This window comes from Emydura macquarii, unplaced genomic scaffold, assembly GCF_026122565.2.
Source record: "Emydura macquarii macquarii isolate MOO-44397 ecotype Brisbane River unplaced genomic scaffold, CSIRO-AGI_Emac_v2 contig_383, whole genome shotgun sequence".
Lineage (NCBI taxonomy): Eukaryota > Metazoa > Chordata > Testudines > Chelidae > Emydura > Emydura macquarii.
The window spans coordinates 3298623-3322154 of NW_027130520.1; positions in this window are offsets into that span (position 1 = coordinate 3298623).

Genomic DNA, 23532 nt, shown 5'->3' on the forward strand with positions numbered 1-23532 from the left:
CATGGTGCCAGTTGCTGCAGTGCTGACAACTCACAGCTCAGACACTGCCACCATGTTCCATTCACAAAATGTGAAGCTGAATGCAGGTTAAATGGAACATGTGGAACCTTATTAAACTCTCTGGACTGCCCTGCCCCTGTGGGTAGTTGCTTCCAGCCTAACTCCCCATATTCCTTGTTCCATTGGTGTTCACTCAAAAACAGTCACTCCAGGGAACATTGGCCCTGTGAATCCAGTTCCACTGATCATGATACAAGAAGTCTGTTGGGGTGCTAGGTTTCCTGGTTTGCAACTAGAGGGTATAACCCGCTGACCCAGTTGTATAGTGATTAGATCATGAGGTCCAACCTCAGATAGAATTTGTGGGACTGGAAAAGGGTCTTAGAAGAGACAGCTAATGCAGGGACCGTGGCATTCTCACGACTGTATTACAAATTTGCACTGTATTTTAGTGTGAATTTATCTAGCTTCAGCTTCCAGCTATTGGATCTTGTTGTTCCTTTACCAAATTAAAGAGCCATCAGAAATGAGAAATCTTCTCCACAAGTTGGTACATACAGACCATCGTCAAATCACCTCTTAACATTCTCTTGGATAAATTAATAAATTTAGTTTCCTCAGTCTCTCACTGTAAGGCAGGATTTCCAGAATTTAAATAACTTTTGTAGCTCTTTTTTTAGATCTTTTCCAATTTGCCAACACCCCTTTTAAAGTTTGGATACCAGAACTGGACACAATATTCTAGTAATAATCTCAGTGATGTCATGTACAGCAGCAGTAACATCCTCCTATTTTACTCTATATTACCCTTCTTACGCATCCAAGGATTTCATTATGTCCTCTTAGCCACAGCATCATACTAGGAGCTCACGTTAGTTGGTTATCCACAGACATTTAAGACACACACTGCTTTTCAAAATACAGCACCTATCCTATAGGTGAGATTTACGTTCTTTGTTCCTAGTTGTACAACTTGCATTTGCTGTATTAAAATGCTCATTGTTCAAATGATGCCCAGTTTAGCATGCAGTCCAGACTGCTCTGTAGAACTGACCTTTTCTTATAATTATTTACCCCTCCATTGCTGTGTCACCTGCAACCTTTACCAGCAATAATTTTATATTTTCTTCCAGATTATGGATAGATATTGAACAGTAGTGGAACAAAACTAGAAATGCCTCCACTCTAGAAATGTCCCCATTGGATAACAGCTCTCCATATACAATTATTTCTGTGATTTGGCAGCCAATTTCTAATGCATTTAATATATGCTGCATTGATTTGTGCATAGTGCTAAGTTTTTAATAAAAAGTACAGTACTAAACCAAATGCCTTACAGCTGTCTAAGTATATTGGAGCAGATCCCAGCTGGTCCAAATTGTCATTGACTTCAGAGGCGCTATAACAATTTACACCAACTGAAGATCTGATGAATGATATCAAAACAGTTATCTTTGTCAACCAAACGTATACTTTCATGAACAAAAATTACATATGTTTGACATAATCTATTTTCCATAATGCCATGTTGATTAGTGTTAATTATGCTACCATTCTTTAATTAATTATTGATTGCATCTCATATCAGCCTTTCCATGACTTTGCATAGAACCGATGTCAAACTCACCAGTCTGTAATGGGTTATCCTATTCCAATTTTTTAAAAATTGGCACAACACTAGCTTTTTCTAGTCCTCTGGAACTTTCACATCATTCCAAGATTTGTTAAATATCAACATCAGTGGTTCAGAAAATTTCTCAGTCAACTCTTTTAGAACTGTTGGGTGTCAGTAATCCAGTCCTGCAAATTTAGAAATATTTCACTAGTAGTTTCTGTTTTGGGTCCTCCCTAGTTATTGTTGTAATAGAAAATATTTCATTATCAATGTAAAATGTGAATATGTCATCCACCTTCTTTCCAAATACAGACTTGAAATACTTATTGAACACGTCTGCCTTTTCTGCATCATTATCAAGGCTGCAAAATCTTTTTAACACATTTTCCTTCAGAAAATGGGATTTTGTTAAAATCAAAATTTTCATTTGGAAAATATTTATTTCAGCGGAATTATCCATTGGGAAAATCAAAATGAAATATTTCATTTTGTGTTGGGTTAGGCCAATGTTAATCTTTGTGTCGGCCTGAGCCATTATGGTGTCTTTTGGGAGTTGTACTTTCAAATTCGTCTTGCCTCAGTCCTCCTATTCTCTCATCTTCCCCTTTTTCCAGTTGTTATTTCACAGATATAGTGGCTGCTTTCACTTAACCAAGGTGCTTTTTAAGTAAAAATAATTATTACATTTAAGGAAATTGCAATCTGCTCTTGAAAATTGCATGGCCTGAAAAGGAGATGACACTAATTAAATTTTTCTTTGCAATTTTTTTCTCAGTTCCACTCTATGTAATTTTTAACAAACTGAAAGTGTGGATAGGGTTAGTCACAGGTTTTGGGGGAAAACCATCTCCTGGATCATTCCTCTAATTGAGCTTTGCAATTTGAGGCTTCTTTTCTAAACACACAAGTGCAGTTATGCTTTATGAAATGATTTAGAGATATATTTTGAAATAATTAAAGGCAGAGAAGTGATGCAGAAAATAGGACCAAATTAGTGTAAAATTATGATAACCGTTGTGCAGAGCCTTGAATGTGGTGGGAAATTAAAACGGTAACAGAAGAAAGAAAGGACTGTAGTTATGTCACAGGACGAGAAGTCAGAAGACCTGGATTTCACTTCTGATTCTGCCACAGGCTTCCTAAGTGACCTGGGGCATTTGCTTAACATTCATTCCTCATCTGTAAAATGGGGATAATAGTTACTTAGCTCACAGGGCTAAACATATAAATGTCACTTTGAGTTTGTTTCACATAAAATATGATGGAAGTGCAAACTATTATTAATAACTATTCAATTTTAAAAGATTTAAGAATGCTTAAATATAATACATTGATTATTTGTTCATTTTGAGGGCACATCATCAGAGTTGCTGAACATTGACTTCAGTGGGAGTGTCAGATGCTCAGTAACTTCTCATCATCTCTTGGGATCTGGCTCACAGTTTTAGCTGTTGTGCTATAATTTACTTATAAAGTGAATGTAATTGGGGGCTAAAATGTGGGGTCGATACAGGAGGGGTGGTCAGCAATGGAAGGCTAACCAAGAAAATTGAATCCAGCTGAACAAAACGCATACTGAACTAGTGAAGGAAGCATAGGATAGGAGCAGGTCAGGGGAGACGAGGTATGGGATCAGAGGTGTAAAGTGAGAAATGAAAGTGAGACTAAGGAATGACATTTGATAAACAAAGACGACTGGAAACCTAAACAGTGATTCAAAGGAGTCTGGTGCTGATATAGTCTGATCAAGGGGTAAAGATGATGATTCTAGTGGCAATGTGTTGGATTGACTTAAATTGTGCAATGTGAGAATCAGGAAGGAGGTTGCAGTTTGTCAAGGCAAGAAGAGAGGATAGGGTTATAGTCTACGGCTTTTAGCAGTAGAAATGGAAATGAAAGGAAAGGGTTTGGAGAGACTGTATAGAGGAAGAACTAGCAGGATTTACCAATAGTCTGTATGGGGGAAAATTGGAGAGGTTGGGAGGGAAGGAAACAGAAAAGTGTGATACACTTGCTTCCTACTATCATGTGGTGCATATCTTCTATGGCCTACCAACAGTTTCCTTTTTTGGTGCATATTCCAGTTGGTGAAAATTGCTGTAAGCTCAGAACAGTGATGCTCATGGCTTTTTCCGGGAAATGAAATACTGCTGGAACACTGACTTGTTAACAAGACATTTCAAATGCTGGCAAATGGAAGTGGAGAGGTTGAATAGGGAAAATTGCACAGATGACTCACAGACTTTGCTCCAAACATAGTCCATGCATGCTGTGTAGGATCAAAACTCACCCCCTTTCTGGGTTTTGGTTTTTTATGTAAAAAAGCTGATTATAACAAATTCCAGCCTGAGTCTTCTTCCCCAGGCTTGGCGGATCCTATGGTTCCTCCCTGAGGATATGGATATAATACAAGCCCTATGGTGAAGGCTCTGAGGGAGAAAGCTCTCTATTTCCCTCTTATGTCAGAGGGACAAGACAGTAGGCCCTGCTTCATTTGCACTTTTACCCAGCATTCCATTCTTATGAAAGTTTTGATTATAATTCATTTAAACTTTGAGTGTAGGGGTTAATGAAATACAATTTTCCTTTATTGTGTAACATAAAAACAAAAAAACTATACTAAGTATGCCCTGGGTGAGGGATCACTGTAACCCAAATCCAAGTCTTGCATGACTGGGTAGTAGAACGTGGGCACAGATGGTGGGGAGATGGGAAAAGGGTTTTCTTACCTTGTGGGGAGAGGTTTGATTCCAAAGACAAAAACTATGTTTAGGAGTCAGGTGTTGCTCTTGGTTCCCAGTGAGTAGCTTGAAGGTGTTGTGGACTGGTGGTAAGGAGCAGAAATTAGTTGACTTGATCTGCTCTAGTCTACTAGAGGCTCTGACAAGACTTGTGAATCAGTTTCTTCAGAGAAGTGAGGCAGACCAGCAGCAACAGAGCAGATTCTGGGCAGGCTGGACTGGCAGGAGCAGCTGTGATGAAATCAGCTCTGGATGGCTGAGGTGCCTTTGTAGGGCTTTGACCCATATGGAGTCAGAGTGAGTTTAAACTTGAGCTGGGCCTATTGCTCTGTCCCAGTGTGGGATCAGGCTGAGCAGCTGTAACAGGAGGAACAAGGACCTGTGAAAGAATCGTCTCTGAAAAACCCAGAAACACCAGACTGCCTCAGACTGTGAGTGAGGTGTCAAGTGGGAAGCCTAGAAGGCACAGTACTGGCACTGAACACTTATCATGACTGGCAGAAGGAGGAGTTGAATAGATTCCTTGAACATCAACGTGGGCTTTTTTAATTTTACTTGAATGTATCATTTTGAGTTTCCCATATTCTCCTGTGTTCCCATTTGCCTTCAATAAATTTTTGTTCCAACATAGTCAAGAGTGGTTATGAGTGGGGAAGACCTGCCTGATAAGGGTGACCAGAGAGGGCTTTCTTTATTGTATTTTGCAGAGCAGGAATACCAGTGAGAGTCTGGGTGCAGGCTTGAGCCAGTGTTGTTACAATGGGTCTCTAGATATTGTAAACCTGGCCCTTGTAGCTGCCAGCACCACTTGGCAGAAGTGTTACACGTAGAACCCTCTGTTCCCAAAGAGCCACTCCCGCCTTCCAGGAGCTGGGTCAGCAGAAGTCTGTCAGCACTACCCTTCAGTATTCCAACACCTGCTACCATGGTGGTTCAACAAACAAGCTCTGACACATGGTACAGGGACAAATTGGAGAGCAGAGAGATGGGGAAAGAGTGGGGAGAAAATATAAATAGACAAAGCAGAGCGAGTTGGAGTGATACAGAAACGAAGTAAAAAAAAGAAGTCAATGGGATAGGAGAATGGAGTGAGAAGCAATGGAATGAAGGAAAAATTACAAAAGAAACAGAATAAGAGATCAGAAATAATGAAAAAAGAGAAAATGTAAAAAAAAAACCCCCAAAACCAAAAAACAGACTGTAATAAGTGTATAGACCAGAATGAACCCCCCCCCCCCCAAAAAAAAAAAAAAAAAAAAAACCCAACCCAGAAATAAGTAAACAAAGCAAGCCTTGAAAGAGATGCTTGGAAAAAGACCCAAGAAAGAAGCTTCACAAAATGAAAGAAAGTGGACAGGGACAACAAAACTGAGGGAGAAAATTCTTAAATAGATGATGGTGAGTAAACAAAAGGGGAAAACACAAAAAGATTAAACCCATGACTGGATCAGTTGTCCCTGACTGAGATCAGTGGAACTGCACATGGGGAGGGTACTCCAGTTTAAGTGATGGCATCAGACATTGGTCCATCAACTCCAGTGGAAGTAGCCATGGAAATAAGTTGTCAGAACTGGGCCACATTTTTCATGCAGGCCTTACTCAGGCAAAAGTCCATGTACTTCAATGGCCAGTGACTGAGCAAGGGACCGGCCGTCAGCTCTTTAAGTTACAAAATGTTGATGTTATACAGCTGTAAAATTGTGTAATTTGCATTTATATAACCCTGTTACTTCAGTCTGGAGTAAGAAAAGGCTGCATTGTGCCAAAAGTGTTCACTAGTTTAAACATGATGAAATATTACCTCACTATTAACACTCTGTGTACTACAAGAAACTTGAATTAGTTAAACATCCCAAGGTTAAGCACACAAAGATTGTACAGTGTAATTTTTTGGGGTGAATGCATATATGATTGATTGGTACAATTTAGGTTTGAATGTTGGGATTTCCAGTGAGGTGGAATAGGATGTTTTCTTTCTCTCATAACATGGAGGTGCTCTGCTACCAGCTGAAGCACCAGTTAAATTGTGGCTATCCAGGAGCAGAATGTGCTGTGCATATGTAATAGGTCATATCCTGAAGTCTTTACCTCATTTTTACTCAGTCCTTAGTCAGCAGAACTCTTGTGGGACCAATTCATGTGAGCACCCCTGATGGATTCCTTGAGACCATCCATCTTGTGCACTGAATGAGGCAGGGGCCTGTGGAAATATATAGTATGTTGTCATGTAATTAATGACTGTATCATAACGCATTCTGGTAAATCATAACTTTTGAGGCTTGACTTTGGAACCTTAAGATTTTTTTAATGCAATTTAGAATGTAGAAAAAAGACAGAACGTGGCCCAGACAGCTTATAATTTACATTAATACATGATGTAGTGGTTTAAATGGTTAGTTCTGAATTGTTTCCTTCTGATTGTTTGCTTGCTGCCATCGCTGTTAGGTTGTATTTTCTGGCTGAATGCTATTCACTTTAAGTTTGAGTGTGACTCCTTTATTTTTCTAGTCAACTTCTTTCCAAAATAGCATGTCTCACTGCTTGTGTTGTAAGTATTTGTCTTTATCATGTGTGCTATGGCATTCCCACTAGGAAAGTTAACTAGAGTCTTGAGTCAACTTGTGTCTGTGGTCAGGAATTATGTGGTTCTATTTGTTGCTCATGGCTCTTCCAAAGCTATCTGAGCAAAACACGAGATACCAGGTCTCTCAGGCAGGCAGGTCCCGAGCAATTCATAGGTCAGGACCAACACTTCAAACTCTACCTGGAAACTATTAGCCAGTGCTGGACCAGGAGCACTGGTGTCATGTGCTCCCGTGAGACACCACTTGGTGTGCTACCACCTTCTGCGCCAGCTTCAATTTGAATGGTGCCTCCCCACACAGAGTTAACCACACTAATCTAATCTGGAGGTGACAAAGACAATACCAACAGTAAAAATTTGTTTAAAAATGTGGTGTTAAATAAGACTGTGATGAGTTAGCTCAATGTAAATGTCCTTTCAGATTCTCTTAACAATAATATGAAATGACTGATATCCTCTTTCTGATTAATCTTGACTATTTATATTCAAAGACAGTCCAGCTTTCTTTTCCCCATCCATGTTTTACCCATTCAGATTCCTATAGACTTCAAAGGGACTACTCATGTGCATAAAGTTAAGCATTTGCTTAAGCACTGTGCTGGATCAGGAAGAAATGCTCATCACTTTGCAGGATAAAGCCCTAATATGGAGCCTAAGCTTATGGCGAATGGTAAAACATGAAAGATTCACACCCCTGTGAGTTTTTCCTTATCAATATGACAAAATATTTCTGCAAATAAGCATTTTCTTTTAAATGCACTCCTTTGCAAAGTGTCTTTCCACTTATTCTCTGCTTCTCAAGACAGATGGCTGGTGAGAGAGAGGTTGTCATCTGGTGAATATCTCTGGTGCACTTCTGTCTTATTGCTATTGATTAATTTTGAAGGGCAAAAGAGGAGCACTTTTCTGTGCTGGGAACTTGATATTGGGCTAGTAGGACTCTGGGCTAAGGCGCAAAATGAGTTACACCTAGCAAGGAACATAAAAAGCAATAATTGGTTCTGTAAATACATTAAGAACAAGAAAAATATGAAGGAAAGTGAAGGTCTGCTACTTAGCAGGAAGGAGTACTGATAATGAACAACATCAAGAAGGCTGAGGTGTTTAATGCCTATTTTGCTTCAGTCTTCATTAAAAGGTAAATTGTGACTGGATGCTTAATTCAGTTAATATAAACAACAAAGGGGTAGTAATGCAAGGCAAAATAGGGAAAGAACAGGTTAAAGAATATTTAGATAAATTAAATATATTCAGTAAAAACAATACAAAGATTACACAGGAAGGAAAAAAATCAAATGTACAACTATAAAATGGGGAATAATTGGTGAAAAGCATCTGAGGATTATAGTGGATCAAAAATTGAAGTTGAAAAAAGGCTAATATCATTCTGAGATGTATTAATGGGAGTGTCATATGTAAGACATGGAAGGTAATTGTCCCACTTTACTTTGTACTGGTGAGGCCTTACCTGGAGTACTGTGTCCAGTTTTGGGTGTCACACTTTAAGAAAGATGTGGACAAACTGGAAAGAGTCAAGAGGAGGGCAACAAAAATGATAACCTGGCCTATGAGGAAAGGTTAAAAGACCTTAGCAAATTTAGTAACGAGAAAAGAAAACTGTGGGAAGGGGGAAGACACCTGATAAGTCTTCAAATATGTTAAGGGCTGTTATAAGAGGATGGTGATCAATTTGTTCTCTATTTCCACTGCAAGGAGGACAAGAAATATGGGTTTAATTTGCAACAAGTGAGAGTTAGGCTATATTAGGAAGAACTTTCTGACTGTAATAATAGTTAAGCACTGGAATAGGCTTCCAAAGAAGGTTGTGGAATCCCAATCTTTGAGGTTTTTAAGAACATGTTAGACAAACACCTGTAAGGGAAAGTCTCAGCACAGGTGGCTGTACTACATGACCTCTCAATGTCCCTTCCAGCCCCCCGTTTCTATGATTCAGTGTAGAAAATTGTTTTTCGGAAGTTAGGTTTCATACAGAAGATTGCATTTTATGGATGTATTCCAGAAATGTTGCCAAGGTAAATTTAAAAAATGAAGTCATAATTTGCATATGAAATTTTAGATATAGAACACTTTTTTTTTCAAAGCTTCATTGCCATTTAAAAGTTAAATGAAGGTTTATACTTGATTAATTTAGCTTTGATTGACTTGAAGGTGTTTCTCTTTCTGGCTATTTTAGGTTACGAACTTGGGAAAAATAAGTGGTATGGATGTATTGCTTGGTGATGTATATGTTTGTGTGAAAAAATAAAGCATTTAGGACTAAACCCAAGAGCAGTAAAACACATCAGATAGGTTTCGGGGAGATTCCATCACATCATCTCACTGGTGGTCATTGCCCCTCTGTGGAACAGGTTGCAGGACCAATGGACAGGTTATGCAGATCCCCTGAGGGCCATGGGAGATCAGGACAATCCATTTGGGGAGCCAGTAACCACCAGCAGATCTGGCACCAGAAAGCTTCATTAAAAAAGGTCCAATAGTTAGGGTGCTAATCTGGGACTTGGAAAAATTGGGTTCAATTCCCTGCAGTACTACAGACATCTTGTGTGTGCTTGGACATATCACGTGGGCCCAGATCCACCAAGGTGTTTAGGTTCCTAACTTTCATTGATTTCAAATACCCAAACTCTTTTGTGGATCAGGGCCTTAGTCTTTCCCTACCTTGCAGGGGTGTTGTGAGGATAAAAACGTTAGATTATAAAGTGCTCAGGTACTATGCAATAGGGGGCATATAAGTGTCATGGTTACAGAGCTAGTTACACCTCTGTCCCCTTTCTGGTCTCTGAGTGCACCCCCTCAGCTCCTCGGCCTTGTGTGTAATCTTGCAATTCTCCAACTCCTGGATTGGGTTCTGGGATACAGTACCCTGTGTATCAACTATACTTACCCAGCAGATCTGACTGGATTCAACACCTGGGGTGCTTCTCTTCAGGAATATGTGACCAGAGGTTTATATAGTGATCAGAGAAGCTTCTTAAAACCAGCCTATTGTTTATTTTAAAAGTAAGTACAAAGTGTTAGAGGAAAAACAGGACTTTTAAAACAGTCTGCATGCATATATTTCTTACTTAAAGGTTTACCCTTCCCAGATGGTAACCTAAGCAGGCCTAACTTCAGACACCTCAGCAGGTGCCTGTTATCTCATTTCCCCAAACAATTCCTCCATGTCAAGAATGTTCCTTTTTAAACCTGCTACAGTTCTTTTGATTTCTGCTGTCCATGGGTCTTTTCCTGTCCTGGCATTGTCTTTCAACAACACTCGAGTGTTTGCAGAGAAGTGTTGTTCTTTGTTTTACTTTGCAACCCCCTATTAAGCCAAACCAATATATTTATGCAAGAAACATCCAATAACCAGGGCAACATGCAGTATTCATACATTATTACAGAGCATCTTGAAATCTATCCAATAAGCACCTTAGAGGGAGTCCTCGGTAGTGTTAACTTTTCTGGCAAATCTCGGTGAAGACTGAGGGGAGTGATGGGTGTCACTCGCAGACCCCATGTTATTCCATCATGGTGGATCACAGAACCAGAGTGAACTGTATGTAGGAGGTGGGAAAACTACTGTAATGGTGGCTGAAACCCCTTTTCCACATGTGGAGGGGGCTCTCCATACACAGATCTAGAAGGGAGGGGGCAAGATCCCCCCGGTAGCTTTTTAGGCCAAGTTACCTGTAATTTATAGTGGTTTGATTAAATCCGTGAAGCTGATTGCTGTAGCAGAAATGCAGTTAAACAATACAAAAATCAGCAGTACCAGGAGACCACAACACACACAATTTCCTCTTTTATACCATTTTAAACTAATTTTTTTAAAACTGTTTTTGTTGAGATCACAGCTTCTGAATATCGAGTTGTTAAAAGAAAAATGGAAGAAGAGCACTTTCCACTTAGTTTGTGGAAAACTACAGGATCAATCATCGGAGTAACAAACACTACATTTTTACTGTGGTTTCAATTACAGTAAAATTGGACTGGCTGAGAATCAGGAACATGTTTTAATATTTCCCAGATACTAATAACAAATGATCCAGCACCTTGTGGTACTTACGCTTTCAGGAAAAGCAACAAATGACTGCAGCCACTTCTGATCCACATCAGCAAGACCACAAACTGCTGATCATCTGAAAATTGATGTATCCAGAAACCCTATTAGAGGGCTTTATGAAGGAGTCATTATTTTTTTCAAAACAAAATGAATACAAAAAACAAACCTTCTGGCAAATAATTACATCTGTAATGGAAAACATACCAGCTCATTAAACTATGCTCTTAATCTTTCTCACTTATTTATCAGCTCTTGTTGGAGTAGAGTACTGGATTTATATTCTGTCCCATGTCCCACAGAACTTTTGTCCAGTAAAAAGGTCATCTGTAAATCTCACATAGGCATAAGTAATATTTTCCTACCATAACATCAAAAAAAAAAAAAAAAAAAAAAAGACATGGCATTACAACTTAAAAGCTTGCTGTTAAACCCATGAAAATACATTTGTTCAGCTGAGCCCACATTAAGATTGCATTGCTTCATTTGCAGTCAGCTGAAGCTTGGTAATCCTGAGATCGTAGTGCGAAATTTCAATGTAACGTATATTTGGTGTGCTGAAGGCTGCACTGCTCTAATTAAAAAATCCACTGGTTTTATGGCACTATTCTGGAGGCTGTCCTGATTTACTGATGAATGTTGACAGGACTACTAAAGCTGTGAAATAACATCACTTGAACATGGCACAAAATGAAAGGAAAAGCACTGCCATGCTACTCTTGGGTGTTATTAAGCTGATTAGAATTGGAGCCAAAGTAGAAAATCATCCCTGAGCTATGCTTTTCATTATTTATTTGTCTGTTTGTTTGTTTCCTTGCAATGACTTCATGATATTGGTAGCTGCATTCACTGGAACCCTCCAAGTGCTGCAATTAAGTGAAGGAGTGCTTATTAACCCTTTGTCTAGAAACACAGATGTGGAATAATACAGAGTAATGGATGTAAATATATGTATACGTTGCAGGGGGAACTGGTAGTGATCCCTATATTTAGGGTTGCCTAACACTGTCCATTACAGAAGATTTTTGCAATCTTATTTTTGGAAGCTCTGAAAACCTCCCTTGTTTTTTAGCAGCCCTTTGAAATTCAACAAGGAGAAAGCTGTCTAACTAGAAGTGTGGGGTTTTTGTTTTTGTTTTAGTTTGCCCCTCAAATTTCTGTTCAGGTTTAGCTGAGATATGAACTGTTGAAAATCACCATTTCCCTGCTGTTTGCACCACTTAGGAAAATTTTGGTAACATCCCAAATAACAAGTGAACATGAACATTCTAAAGAGTGGGGCCCCAACCGAAGCAGCAGCACACACAGCAATGGTAATGCCTGTGAGCCATCAGAACAGCTGTAGTGGTGGTGTGAGGAACCAGGCCAGGCTTCCTATGGTTGCTAATTTTGGTTGGACATATTCCTGGAGATTTCATCACATGATATAATCTTTAATTAAAGACTAATCTTTAATTCCCAGAGACTCCAGAACAATCATGGAGAATTGGCTATCCTACATGCTCCTGACACACTCCTCAGATGTGCCACGTGGCCCCAATGTCCTATACCATACCCTCCTCTGGGAGCACCACAGAAGGTAGGCTCACCACTCCTCCTGGGTGGAGGGGAGCTGCGCTGGGCTCCCCCCTAAATCCTCTAGAGCCAGTCCATGGTCCCAACAGCTCATTTCCCACGTGTATGAAAATGCATACGCACAATCTTTAATTACATGGTCACATTATTTCTTTCACAGGATCCCTGCCTCATTCAGTGCACAGGTTGGGTGCATAAGGGAATAGAATCAAGCTTGCATAAGTGACTATAAATCTGTCAAATGCTTGACTTTGTAATCTAAATAACTTTATTTAATGCAATTATTAGTATATAATTGTGACATGCCCCAGGTTACAATCTGGACTGTTGGATCATTGTGCCCCCTTAACCTTCCTGTCTGGTGTACGCTATGCCATGGTTTGCTGTCTGAGCTGCCACTTTGCCCGCTCACCCCAGCCTCTAGCATGCAAATCATCCCCTGACATATACCATAGTGCTATGCCCAGCCACTCATACAGACTGACACCCACATATCACTACTCTGTTTTTGCACTCCATAAATGTACATTTTACGCTGTCTAAGATCCCCTTGATCAGAGGAAATTCATTAATTAGTTTCAGAGGGGTAGTCTGTATACAGCAAACACAACAAGAGTCCTGTAGCACTTTAAAAACTAACAAATTTAATTTCTGCAGGCATAAATAGGCATGGTGTGATGATAAAGGGGAAAGGATCCTGATCAGACTAAGTAAAGAACATGTCAGAGATCTTCAGTCTAATTTGAATGAATTCAAGTCAGCAGGGCCTGATGCAGTTCACCTCCAGGTGCTGAAGTTAATTATCTGAAAAAATCTCAGAGCCACTGGCAATAATATTTGCAAACTCATAGGTGACAGGAGAGGTCCTGAAAGACTGGAGAAGGACTAACAAAGTGCTCATCTTGAAAAAGGAGAAGCCAGGGAACTATAGACCAGTCAGTCTGACCTCTTGACCTGGGAAGCTACTAGAGCAACGTATTCAAGATTCAATTTGCAAATACCTAGAGGATGAAGGGGTAAACGCTGGCAGCCAGCATGGATTTACTAAGAATAAATCATACCACATCAGCAGTGCTGGATTGGGACTAAAAATCAGCCCTGACATTTAAAGCCCACCAGCCCAAGTTCAGGTTGTTGGCTCTATACCAAATTATTTTTCTGTGCTTACGTCATATGTTTTTTTTGAGTGTTAGTATGTGTTTAATAAAAAAAAACAAAAACGCTGTAAATAGTTAAACATACTTTATTTTTATTTGTATGAACCTATTTTAGTTATTTTAAAGAATGTAGGCCTATCTGTAATAGTAGATTTTCATTCATATTTTTTATGATTTTTTTAAATGAAATAAAAACATGTAAAATAATTGAACAGGGCTTAACCTGTACGCATCACTGGAATGAAGTAATATACTTTAAATAACACCTGCTTCATTATTTATTTATTAAACAATTGTTCTCTTTGTACACCACCATACTCAATGACTACAATGGCATGTACTGTGCATACATCCCTATAAGCAAACTACATTAATAAAATATATACTTGTACCTTATCTTACGGAATGAGCAGGTGTCGCAGGAGTTCACTCCTTTCCGCAACTCTGTCAATTACTCCATCCAAAACAAGGTTCATAAGTATGTCTTTTTCTGTTGCCACCAGCATGAAAGACTCCAAGTGTTCCTGGGATACAGTGATCCTCCGTCAGTTCTTGATGAACTTCAAAGTGGAGAAGCTTCTGTCACAGGCAACTTGTGTGAAAGATAGAGGCAACAGGAATTTTTAGGCCAGGCCAATCACATTATAGGCATCAGTTAATAAATTGTATCGCCATAGAATTTGATAGCAACAAATAGCGCAGTTCTTACATGCTGATCATGTCTTATTCACCCACTCCATTTCCATGTCATCACATTCTTTACTCTTCTTGTTTTCCACAGGTATTTCTTTTGCTACCCTGACAGTGTATTCGTCTAGTGCTGATGTTTTCAGCTTGTCCAAGTGAAAACCTAGACTAGTTAATTCATACCGCAAATTTTCAACTGTGGTTCTTTCGTCAAATTTGAGCAAGCATTTGCTTGATTTTTTTAGTGCTGGTGTCTGAAGTCCACAACCTCTTATGTCAGAGAAGTTCCTAGGGTCCAGACAAGCAAAATGAGCATAGAGTGTTCCATTGTCGAGAAAATGGCAATGCATGCTCTTGGTGATTGTGTCAAGGATTATGTTGTGGACTTGTATTTTATAGGCTGTAATTGCATCAGTTATGATTTCATCTTCAGCGCACTTGCTTGCCATGGTTTTCTTTTTCCTTAATTTTTTTTCAGGCATAGTGGCCTGTACTTCAAGTTCACAATCTTCATGTCCTTGCAGTTTGTCATTTGCCCACTCTACAAAATTATCTGCAGCTTTCTTAACACGGAAATCTCTTACACACTTTTTGAGATCCTCCTGTGCTCCAGAAACCATGCGATAAGCTGTTAAAATATCCATTATGCTTGTTTGTAGATATTTTGACAACAGTGATGTCAATTCAAATATGTGCAGAAAGATTTGAGCTGTGAGAACTGTCTTGTATTTAAGCAGAGATTCTGTATATGCTTTCGCCTTTACACGCACGTCAGGTTTAGATCTCTGGTTCTCTTGGATCTTTGCCAAAGTGACAATAAAGTCAATGTACAAAGCAGAATCCGGATTTGAAAATGATCCAAATACTTTTCTCAGTGCTGCATCTTTAGATCACCAGTGGGTTTCGCCAATCATAGAGAGTCTTCGATAGTGAGTGTCCTGACTTACATTTTCCCACATATTCATACGTTGATATGACTCCCGAATAAACACTGCAATGTCATTCATTAAAGCAAATAGCGATGCACTTGCAATCACAACTCTTGTAGTATCTGCCAGTACTAAATTTAGTACATGTGCATAGCATCAGACATGAATTTGGTTTGGAGACTTTGTTGATAACCATGCAGAGAAGTATTTATATTGTCCTTGCATATTTGCTGCCCCATCAGTTGAATTGACAGTGCATTTTCTTATGTTGATTTTGCATGTTTTGAGAACCTGCATTAGCAAGTGAAGCAAGTATTCCCTGGCTGACGATTCACTATCTACAAGTGCAAGGAGCTTCTTGTGAATGCAATCTATTACATACCGAATGATAACAGAGTACTGATCTTTTGATGTGATATCCTGAGTTGTCAATTTGTACTGAGAACATTCCAGCTTCCCTCACTTCACTTGCGACACTCTCCTGAATAAGTTGCCAAATTGTTTCTATAACTGCATTAACTGTTGTTTTAGAGAGCAAAGTTATTAATGATCTTCTGCCCTTTCCTCCTGAGGAATGCAACTTCTTGCTTCTTTCTATGCATTCACTTACGTGTTCCTGCAGACAAACGTCAGACTTGCTAAGAAGCAGAACAAACTCCAAAAAATTGTCATGATCTACAGAAATGTCCTCTAAAGTGTACGCAGCCTCTGATTTCTTTCCCCTGTAGCTAAGTTCATGCTTGTCTGTCACTTTCATAATGTCTATCACCCACTCCAGTACTTGCCGTCTCTTTCGCACTTGTTCTCGGAGGACAGACATTTGATTACAAAACAGTAAACTGATGATATCTGAGCTGCTGGCCTTCAAAAAGTATGCTTCTGCATAAGCTCTGTGCGTGACACTTTTTTCGTGTTCTTCTATTCTCCGATGGATATGCCTCCAGTCTTTCATCCCTTCAATGAATGGATTTGTTACGGAACTCTTAGGCCCTGTCTACACTTACCTCCGAGATTCGGCAGCAGTCGATGGGAGTTACGCAAGCTACGGAAAAAACTTGCGTAACTCCCGTCAACTTTTCTGCTTCTCTTCTGTGTGCCGTCTTCACTGCACTGCGCCGATGGGAACCGCGTTCCTGTCGACGCAGCACTACGCCACTTGTGAAGGTGGTCTTACTACGTCAATTTCTGGATCGACTGAGCGGGTCTTCGCTGACCGCTCAGTCGATCCAGAGAAATCGATCTGACGGCGGCGACTTTGCTGCCGTCAGTGTAGCTGTAGCCTCAGAATGAGCAAAATAAAGCATTTATTTTCTCACAGTATGTCAGCCAGTTGCAGTTTGTTCCATCCTTGCGATTGAAAGGTTTCTTTATTATAAGATCACTGGTGTTTTGCTTTGGGTGGTAATTAAAAAACAAAGTGAGCTGACTTGTATTAGGGCGAGCAAAGTACTTGAATGTGGACTTTACATTTTATCTAGATGGAGAGCTATTGGTTTCATTTAAATCCTGCCCTATTTTACCCTCCTGTTCTGGCAAGCTTTCCTCAATGACAACGTTTACATCTTGCTGATCATTTTGTGTTTCAGAGCCTTTTTCTTCAGCGGATGTGCTCTCATCACTGAGGGCTGCTCACCTCCTCCCCATTCTGTGCTGCCCACTTCAATAGTCTGGGAGCTGACCTGGTCTGTGAAGGGGGGAGGCAACCTAGTGAGAGATGATGTGGAAAAATCATTGAGTACTTCAGCTTTTTCCACATCATCTGCCACTAGGTTGCCTCCCCCATTCAATAAGGGGCCCACACTTTCTCTGACCTTCTTCTTGTTGCTAACATACCTGTAGATCATGTGTACCATCCATGTCTGTGAGACAGAATTTAGCAGTGCCCACTTGCTATGCCCTCGCTCTCAGCTATTTGATTTAGGATTAGCGTTAGATTAGTATAGAATTAGTTTCAGAGTTAATTAGCTCTCTCTAGTCCATTGGTCTAAAAAAATTAGTGTGAAACATGCCAGTCCCTCAGTACCGAGGCATCAACTTTATGGGTGAGACAAAGTCGCTGTGGCTTAAGTTCTGCCCTTTACATGAGGTGACAGTGTCCTAAATGATGAACATTCTAAATTATTTTGCCTTAGAGAAGACTACATTTTGTGTAACTCCTTCATCTGCAGATCTTTTTCCAAACACACAAAGAGAACTTGAGATGCTCAATTGAAGTTATTCTATAAGAATGATTAATGAAGGGTGTGGCTAAGTTGGAAAGCCACAAATTGAAAGGTGTCTCAAGTGTTAACAAATTAATTTGGCTAATGCTCTGGTAACCCAGGGCATTACCCCTAATATTTGCATCTCTACAGCAATCAAAAAACCCACTCCTCATCTAAAGGTAGCAATTGTGAGGTACAGGCTTCCTTGGGTCAGTCAGTTGCTCCTGCTGTCCATGAGAAATTAGCGCACTGATCTAAGACTGAGACTCTGTCCCAATCTCTGTTATTGGTACTGTCTGGGAGGAAGGTGAAGAGTCATCATACATCTGACTCTGCCATGGGTCCTCCTTCCAAACCTGATGTACACCATGGTTCTACATTACTGCATGATGATGTATACTCTTTGGCACCAGCACCTTACCATCTGAATTCAGATACTGACCCTCCTATATCAGTACTGACTACATTGGTACCATCTGCTTCAGAAACCTCTGTACCAAATTAAGAAATTAGGCTTTAATCTACATCATTCTTATTGTGCCAGTGCTTCCTACCTGGTACCACCTTTCTTGATACTGCATCGTTTGGTACAAGTAACTTTGGCTCCAGCTACATTTGGAACCAGAATCTCTCCTTCTAGATATAATACTGCTACCAGCACCTACAAAATCAACATCTGTACCAGAATCTACTTTACTGATAATGAAGATTTTATTGCATCCATCCTCATTGGCAATGACAACCATGTCACATGGATAATTGTTTGGGTCCTCTCCAAACCTATTGAATTCCTCATTGATCAGCTCCTCCTCTTGAGGAAGTGTAAGCTGTCAGGGCATGGGCAGCCTACCTAGTGGGTAGCACAAGGTTTCATCTGGTTGCAGTGGCAGTTTGGAGTAATGGTGAGCATAGATCCAGGAGTCAGGTACCAGGCCAAGGGCGAAGCTGGAGTAAGGGTCGAGAAGCCAAGCCAAAGGTATAAATCAGAAGCAGGGCAGGGAGGCAAGGACTAGACTAGACCAGACAGGAGTCAAGACTGGAGCGAGGACTGGAGGAAGGGGTAGATGCAGGCCAGACTCGGGCTGAAGCAAGGACTGGAAGCAGGAGCAGGGCAAGCACAGCTGCAGGTGTGGTACACATTGAGCAGCTACTGTGCTGTTGCCATGGCAAGGCTCACCTACCCAATCAGGAAGCACAACCAGTTAGAGAAACATCATTGGGCCCCACTGAGCTGGTTGGGTTGCCTAGTGACCAGGCTGAGAACCAGCTGTGCTCCTGAGGGAAAGTTTACTCTTTTGTGTCTTCATCATCATATGTCCTTCTTCTAGGGTTATCATTGGCTCCCCTGGGACAATTCATGCGTGATGGCTGGAGAAAGTGGTTTCAGGACATTCTTTACTCACTATAAGAGATATGAATCAGGCCAAGTGCAATCTCCCTGGATTTCTTCTCCTTGGCCTCATATACCATATCCTTATGGGATGCAGTGTTGGCCTTATTGGGTATCTTGGAATCCTTAAGTTCAGAATTTGGGCTATATTCTTGTTGGTCACCCTTCCTCCTCCCCCTGGCCAGGAATAGATACCCTACTACAGTCAAACCTCCCAGGTTGATGCGCACACCTCAGCAGAGTGGTCCTCATGAACCAAGAAGGGTTTGTCCAAAGCAATTCTGATGATCAATTAGAGCAATAGGCAGGCCCTCCTGCACCTGTGGAAATTTCTTTGTTCTCCTCAGTTAAGTTGATAACCCTCCAGTATGGGCTACAGTTGACAATTTTAAGGTATTTCAGGACCTAAAGAGGATGGCAGACACCTTAGAAATCCCTTTGCTAATTGACCCTGCACTTTGTGTAGTGAACCAAGCAAGTGTAAAGTATTACCAGCTTGATGTGACATCATTTTATATGTATTGAATGTTGGCCTAAGTCTGCTCCTTCGATGTCAATGTCAAAATACTGGTTGGTTATAAAATACAATGTTGGTTGTAACGTTGCCATATTTTACCATTATAGTCTGAAATTTCCCATGTCAGGGGTCTATCTTAAGCTGGATGTTTTTGGAAAGTTTCAGCTAAAACAGTTCATCCATTTCCAGGAATGAGGTTAGGGGAGAATGTATTGTTTTGCTGTTTTAAAAATTCTGGCAACCTTTTCTTTGAAAAGCTCTAACACTCCCATGCTTTGGAGACAGGACTTGAAATTTGTGAAGAGCGTAGTCTTTGTATCAAGAATGTGCCTTTTGTTATTCCTTTGAAAATTGCCCAAACTTGGCCAAGTTATATGCCTTGGAGAAATCTCAGTTCCCACAGGCTCAGTAGAGGCCTCTTAGAGTTTAGCAACTAAAAATCCCAGAAGCTCCCAGCTTCACTGAGCATGCTCAAGCCTCTCACAAGTTATAGTGCTGACTAGACTGTGCATGCACCATCCTCTCAGAAGGACTGAACATGCTTCAGACCAAGGCTGTAGGAGCAAAGCCAGACTTTCCTTGTAATTACTGCTCCTGGCTTCCCCATGCCAGAGTGGAGCTGGGCACCAGTGCTGAGAGCAGGGATACTTTCTCTCTTGCTGGCACCTGGGCAGTATAGAGTAGAAGCTGCCTAACTCAAACAGGGAGGGGATAAAAGCCACACCAGAGGGGAGGGAAAGGAGCAGATTGGGGCAAGGAGGCTGGGATTGGATGGGTGAGGGCAGAAAAGAGAAACTGTGTTTGGGAGTTTGGTGGAGGGACAGGGCTTATGAGCTGGATTTTCCCGGGCCGAGGGCTGGCCCTTGCAGGGCAAGGGGACTAGAACTGGGACCTGGAGGGGGAGAGGAGGCTGGGACTAGGAGTGGTGGGGAGACTGAGGCTCAGAGTCAGTGTGGGGAACACTGGGATTCGGTGAGGAGCTGGGAAGAGGGGGGAAATTGGGATTGGCTGGAGAAGGAGACTGGGTCTGGGAGTCAGTAGGGGAAATGGGGCAAGAGGTTGGGGAGACAGATCTGGCAAAGAGCTGTGGGATGGGGGGAGAACTGAGACAGGTTGGGCAAACACTGAGAAAAGGAGCCAGGGAGTAGAAAGACTGAGATTGGATGAAGAGCCCAGGGAGGCTGATGGGGACTAGGGAGCCAGTGGGGCAAGGGAGGAATGACTGGAGGCCAGGAGGAAAGGGGAGAGACTCCTCAACCAAGGAGATGGATGGGGGGAAACTGGGATTGGTTGGGCAAGGAAACTGGAGACAAGGAGTTGGGGGGGAATGGAACTGGAACTGAAACTGGATGAGAGACCTGGACTCATAGAGGGAGATTTAGAGTGGCTGGTCAACGATCCTGGGATTTGGATGAAAACTTGAGGAGTGGAGACTGGGTAGGCAAGGAGAATGGGAATAGGATGAGAAGCCAGGGATGAGAAGAGGACTGGGATAGGGACAATTTGGAGGGGATTGGGACAAAAGGGATTAAGCTAAGGAGGGAACAGGAAAAAGAGTCTGTGACCACTAGAGCTCAATCCTGACCAGAGTCTGGAATGGAACCGAAGATTCCTGAGTCTCACCATTCCTCTGCTGCCAGCAAATAGCTGTGAAACTCTCTAGCAAAGAGTTTGTTTCATCCCCCTCTAGTGCTGGTCCACACAGAAGATGACAACCTAGTTTTGCTATCAGTTACTTTGCTAATTCAAGTGTGCATCTAAAGTTTCCAACCCTGCTAGTGACCAATGTGGGTATCAATATGACACTACATGATGGAATTTGGTTTTTTTAGTTTCCTTTTTTAGAAACCTTGAAAATAGCATACAAAAAGCTACATTAAAAGAGCATTATTAAAGTTGCAAAGTCAAACACTCAAAAGTTAGAAAATGCCAGAATTAAGGCTTAATATGCAACCTTAATTTGGTCCCCTTCATCTTATGCATTATGATACAGTCTTTAATTACATGATCATATACTGTTTTTTTCCACATGTCCCCTTTCTCACCGAGTGCACATGATCATTGATGGACCTGGTCTGAAAATGAATCAAGGTCGTGAAGTGAAGATGACTGTTATCTGTAGGACCCTGCCTCATTTGTTGTAGAAGTTGAGATGTTCTAGTGAATGAAGCAGGGATTGCAAAAAGATAAAGGATGGTCTAATAGTAAAGGCAGTTGAATGCTGCACTGAAGAAATTAATTCTATCCTTGCCTCTGCCAGAGTTCCTATTTGATGTAGAGTATAAAATTTAAACCAAACTTTTCAGAGATGGTCACTAATTGCATGTTCCTCATTTTCTGGATGCCTAACCTGTGACTCTGGGGTATGATCTACAGAAGTGCTGAGCACTCATAACTGCAACTGGAGTCAATGGGATTTGTGCTTAGAATATATTAAGTCCTAGATAATGCTAGATACATACTCTGAAAAATCAGGTCCTAGACCTCTGAAATTGGGCAGCCAAAATTAATGGACACTTCTAATCTCAGTCTTTCTCTGCCGCAGCTCCCCCATCAATCAAATGGGGATAATACCAACCCCTCACCTTTCAGGAATGATGTGAAGATTCACTTAAGTTTGTGAAGCACTCAGGTACTATAGTGATGGGCATCATAGAAAAGCCTGGAGGAAATTAATCATTCTGTGTTCAGAGTCGGGTTTGAATAGTGTGATATACGGCTTATTGTGCGTATTATAATGCATACACAAAAAGAGGCTGAATGAAAACTTCATATGCAAACTTAATTGTGACAATATTCTAACTTTTGAGTGCTTTATTTTGCTGCTTCAGTGTTCTCTTAACATAGGTTTTGTGTGTGTAATATATCTGGGAAATCTGGTCATCAGCCCTGGGATATAACAAGAAGCAATAGAATGATATTAGGACGAATATCAGGCAAATGACAATGAGATGTATTAAGCTGTGGAATAATCTCTCAAGGAAAAGGGCGAAAGCTCATCACTTGAGACTCTTAACCCTTGACTGGACAATTCAGTAGAAAATACACTGTAGAAACAATCCTGCATTGGCAGTGAGATGGACTGGATGGTCTAATAGGTCTTTTCCATGTCTAACTTCTCTGATTCTATTATTTTTTTCTATGAGAAATACAATTATAAATCCAGAAATTTCTGCTCCCAGAGATGGAAAACTTAACTGGACTAAAAGTTTCTTCCTGGGTTATGGATCATTGGCCCAAGGAATTTTAATGGGTTTCAATGACACCTCTGACAACAGCTTTCTAAAGGACACTGTTCTCTTTACGTTTTAATTGCTCAGGCTTCTGTTCTATTACAAACTTTTTAGAAAAGTGATGGAAATGAAATGTCACTTACATATTGGGAAAAATTGACAGAAGAGCTCTTGATGCATTTGCTGCAGTACAATACTGTGAGTACATGTTGAGAGCAATTATGTACTCTCACAGTATCTTGAACAGATGTGATCATGAGGTAATTTGAAATTGGCCAGTAAGGGTAGCTGCACAGGAATGAGAAGATAGCCAATGCAAAGGAGTTAAAAGGGAGAACAATGGAGCCTTGGTCTCTCTTGAAGAACCCAAACACCCCCACACAGTCCCTGTTGTACATGCTTGCTGGCTCTTAGCTGAGATGCCTTGAGCCAGCAACAAGATGGTAATATGATTATTTTGCATAATAACTTCATTAAATATATTTAGATATTTTAAATAGTTTAGACACACTAGCGCTCCCTATGTGCTAGTGTGTCCAAATTATTATTCAGGGAATTCCAGATAGTTTATTTATATATTCACTTCTAATATGCTTCTGTTTTCTTTGACATTTTCTTTTCCGTTTCTTTTCTTGTACACAGTTCTGTAATAGATAATAATTTAAGAGCTCTTTGACTGTGCTGGTTATAAGGGGTTTCTCCCAATATGCCCTTCAGAAATAATTTATCCTCAAGAAATCCCCTTCGTTATGGAAAATATGTCTAATTTACTAGAAGTGATCAGATTTTGTTTGTTTTTCTGTGGAAAATTTTAACTTTTTGGCAAAAAAAACCCCT